The sequence below is a fragment of the Micropterus dolomieu genome, unplaced genomic scaffold (genome assembly GCF_021292245.1).
Source record: "Micropterus dolomieu isolate WLL.071019.BEF.003 ecotype Adirondacks unplaced genomic scaffold, ASM2129224v1 contig_14015, whole genome shotgun sequence".
In the NCBI taxonomy this organism is placed as follows: domain Eukaryota; kingdom Metazoa; phylum Chordata; class Actinopteri; order Centrarchiformes; family Centrarchidae; genus Micropterus; species Micropterus dolomieu.
In genome coordinates, this window is record NW_025743001.1 from 1 (window position 1) to 4,897 (window position 4,897).

Here is a 4,897-nt window from a genome sequence, read left to right on the forward strand (position 1 = left end):
ATGAAGCCCACAAAACCATGACGCTGCTTTATGTTTTTGTCTCTGTATCCTCAGAGTCCAGAGGCCAGGTCACAGTGACTCAGCCTGGAGCAGTGAGCTCTGCTCTGGGAGCCTCCGTCTCCATCAGATGTAGGACCAGTCAGGATGTTTATGTTTGGAGCAACTACCACTATTTACACTGGTACCAACAGAGAGATGGAGAAACTCCTAAACTGCTCATTTACACTGCTAGCACTCGAGCATCAGGGATTCCAGATCGTTTTACAGGCAGTGGATCAAACTCTGACTTCACTCTGACCATCAGTGGAGTCCAGACTGAAGATGCAGCAGTTTACTACTGTCAGAGTGATCACTATATCAACAGTCAGCGTGTGTTCACACAGTGAAAAAGCGTTGTACAAAAACCTCCCTCAGTCAGACAGAACAGAAACTGAATTGACTGCTGCAGCTGGAAGCTACTGCAGAGACTGATACACTTCACTGAGGACACACACACACACACACAGACATAATTTCTGTGAAGTGGATTTACAGTTTTTCTCAGTCGTTAACAAGCGCTTACCCATACTTCAGATACTTTTTCTAAACTCTTAACACAGACTCACACCTACAAAACACAATTGGCCAAATGGATAATTTTCTTCTCAAAAACACATTTTGTTAAATATATACTAACTCTTCATTTCAAAATATAACACATTTTTCTCTGCACACACTATCTTTACCAAAACACTGGAAATCTGACTCAAAATGAAATTATTCTGTCAAAGAATGACACTTGTTTTCACTTCACGAAGTACATGCAGTCAATCAAAGTACACCAGGTTTCAAAATACTGGCTATTGTTGACATTACAAAAACTACATAGACTTTTATGTTTCAGTTTTACAGGTATTTGCATGCAAAACATGCAATCCACCGTTTTTACACTAAATTTCTTGGTTGGTAACTGTATGTCCACATTAAAAAGCATTCCAGTAAAAATCAAATCCGTTTTTTTTTCCTTTACTGTTTACTACAGGAGGTACAGTAGAAACACGGTATGATAGAACAGAAAAAGTTTTACAGTATTTCTTACAGTGAACAAAATATCCGTGAAACACACATTCTGAACAAAAAAACAACAGCAAAAAGTCCAGATAAAAATTGGGGGAACTAAAAAAAAAAAAGCACAACATTGCTGGATCTTTAGGGTTAGGCCACATGTTTTCGTCAACATCACATCTGATATTATCCAAGGCGATGCACCTGGGATAAAACCGCTTGGTATGTCGGATCCACCCTTGACAATCCTGAACTGTGATGTCCCTGCAGCCAGCATCCATGGCTTCAAGGAGGGACATCTGGTCATGTGGCTGATGGTCATAAACCTTCCACCTCCATGCTGAAAAGAACTCCTCTATGGGGTTGAGGAAAGGTGAATAGGGTGGAAGGAAGAGACTTACCAGTCTTGGGTGAACTTCAAACCATGTTGTTGCAACCTAACATCTGTGAAGGAGTAATCCTGCATTTGCAATTGCTGCACACATGGTAATGTTTGTCCCTCTCTGTCCTGGCACATCAACTGTGGCCCTTTTTCCAATTACATTTCGTCCACGTCGACGCCTTTTGGCCAGATTGAATCCTGCCTCATCTATGTAAATGAATTCATGAGGGGCCTGGTTGGCCTCCAATTCCAAAACTCTCTGAAACAAAGTTTATGTAAATCATGTCATTACTGTAATCCATACTGTACTGTAACCTATTACTGTGTAGCTTACCTACTTGCAAAGTGCAAAGCTTATAGAACTGGACATTGAATTGAATATACACTATACCTGGACATATTGTTGTCGTAGCTCCTTGACTCTCTCACTGTTCCTCTCAAAGGGAACAGTGTAGAGCGGCTTCATCCACACTCTGTGTTTGGACAATGTCCGCGTAATGGTTGTGAGGCTGATGCTATCGATGTTATCAAACATCTCATGGTCCTCCACAATTCTAGTCTGAATTTCACGCAGTTTTATTGCATTGTTTGCAACAACTATTTCTACAATGGCAAGCTCTTGATCATTATTGAGGAGCTTTCCTCTTCCCCCAGAGGGTGGAAGACGTTGCATTGTTTAGAGGGACAAAAAAATTAAACATATGCATTACTGTATGACCTTATTGACATGTCAAGTGAGAATAGAAACAATCCATGTAAAATGCAATACTTACCTGTTGGTTTGTTGAAAGATGCGTATAATGGAAGCAACCGTTGACCACCTCAAATTGGGCTGCACTCTTTCTCCAGCCTCTCTTAGTGAAAGACCGTGGTTGATTACATGGTCAATGATAGTGGCACGAATTTCATCACTGACTACTGTTCTTGGAGCCCTTGGAATGCCACCACCACGCATTCTTACACCACTTCCTTGCCCTCTCCTTGGGCCTACTCCTCTCACTGCTCCTGCTCCTCTCACTGCTCCTGCTCCTCTCACTGGTCCTGCTCCTCTCACTGGTCCTGCTCCTCTCACTGGTCCTGCTCCTCTCCCTGCTCCTGCTCCTCTCACTGCTCCTGCATCTCTCCCTGGCCCTGCTCCTCTCACTGCTCCTGCACCTCTCACTGCTCCTGCTCCTCTCACTGGTCCTGCTCCTCTCACTGCTCCTGCTCCTCTCACTGCTCCTGCATCTCTCCCTGGCCCTGCTCCTCTCACTGCTCCTGCACCTCTCACTGCTCCTGCTCCTCTCACTGGTCCTGCTCCTCTCCCTGCTCCTGCTCCTCTCACTGCTCCTGCTCCTCTCACTGGGCCTGCTCTTCTCCCTGGGCCTGCTCCTCTCCCTGGCCCTGCTCCTCTCACTGGGCCTGCTCCTCTCCCTGGCCCTGCTCCTCTCACTGGGCCTGCTCTTCTCCCTGGGCCCCTTGCTCTTACTTTCTCGTCCAGACGTTACAGTGTTTGTCTTTTTCTATTTCTGTTTCCAAACACATCACTCCTCAAAGTCCTCCTTTTATATATGTGTCAATGTAATAGAAGAAAAAAACCCTGCCACTAAGCCAGACTGGAATCAGCTGTGGTTGGCCCAATTTACCCAACATAAATCAGCTGTGTGTCAATTATTTAAATGTTTGTTTATTATCAGCCAAGATATATTGTTTTCGAACTGATATCATTGCATTGAAACAGAGGTTTTTATACTGTATCTAAGGTTTGGAATATTGTTTTTGCTATTATGGGATGGTGTGTGTTAACATTCGTAAATACTACAAAAGTAATCCATAATTTTGTTGGGAGGTATAGCTTGTCTGTTAAGAAAATTTAAGCATTGTGGAAATGTGTTCACTGACTGCGTATTGTGTGAAAACGACATGAAATGTGTGAATGGTATGGCCACAAAAGACCGATGCTGTGCTAACTGTGTTTAGAGTTTTGAAAATGTGACAACTGATTGGACAAACGCTTGTTAGCGACTGAAAAAAACTGTAACATTTCAACATTTGGGGAAATCAAATTACTTTTTCCAGCATGTCTTTTCTCTATCCATTTATATCCCATTGAAATCTCAGGTTCATCATCATGGTTTGTTAAATAATCAAGAGAAACCAACCTGAGACTGTTAATAAGAAAAGTCTTGGTCATGACCTTTGACCTCAGTTTCATACTGGATCACAGCCACTTCAACTATTTCCAGATAAAAGAAAATATGAAGACACAGATCAGCATCAGAAAACTTTGTGATAAAAAATGGACCAATCAAAACCAGTACATCCCTCCAATTACAAAAAAATATTGCTGGAAAGCAACATTACACAAGAATGGCTTCTTCTGCGATTTAGTGCCCCCTGTTTTATGAGTATTGTTCATTTACACACCACTGTTGCAAATATGAACAGCTGTACACATGTAGTTGTCATGATTACATAACTTACATGATTAAAAATGTTGAAAACTGCTAGCCAATCATCAAGCAAGTCGGAAAACACAAGAAATAGCAAGCAGGCTAATATTACTGACTAGTCCAACAGCAAGAAGGCCAGCTCGACAACTGTCTTGGATCCTTTCAGTTCAGTTAGTTCAGGCCAACAAGTAAAAAACAGTCTGATATTTAGTCTTGTCCGGTCACTCTCTCTTTGTATCTTCCTCACTCCTTTCGACAATGACTTCTTCAGTCTCTTTTCAGCCTCTGCTATGATCTCCATACTGAGAACATCATTCCCATTTCACTCAGCATTATTCTGGCTTCTTGTCCACATTGGCTTCAGAGTTAAAATACTGTGTGACAGCTGGGAGAACGTCCTCTGCTGATGAAGATCATGTTGTAAAAAAAGTAATGCTTCTAATAGTGACTTCAATGTTTTCTGGTTCCGAAATTTTTTCTGGCTGTCAAAAACTTCTGGTTGGAGTTTCTTGAGGAAGCTCTCTGAGATCGTCGGCGTCATCATCACCCACATGACTCATCACTGCTTAACTTGATGAAATCTCCATATTGCAGAAACCTAAACATGTAAAAGATGCATTAATATTGATGACATTAATCATTGTCAAAAAGACACTTTTCCAACCATACAGTCACAAATCACTGGACCAGTTTCTCACCAATATCCTCTACATGTAAATATGTAGATCAACGCTCTCAGCACTGAGGGGGAAACACCATGATATGTTGAGGACAGCTACAGCTCACTGACTCTGTGTGTTTGCATATGTGTCCTGCCTCTCTGCTCCCAGCCGTTAAGAGGCCAGTGTTGATCAGTGGCTGTCCAGGCCTTTCAGAGCCACTGACACGCCGGCAGCACAATGATGATGTCACTGATTCTACTGCTGGCCACCCTGGGGCTCCTTGTTCAGGGTGAGACTCTCTTCTGAAAACTTTGCTTCAGGATGCAACCAGGTTCACCACAATGATGTTCTGCTGTGATGGAGAAACACTGAAACAA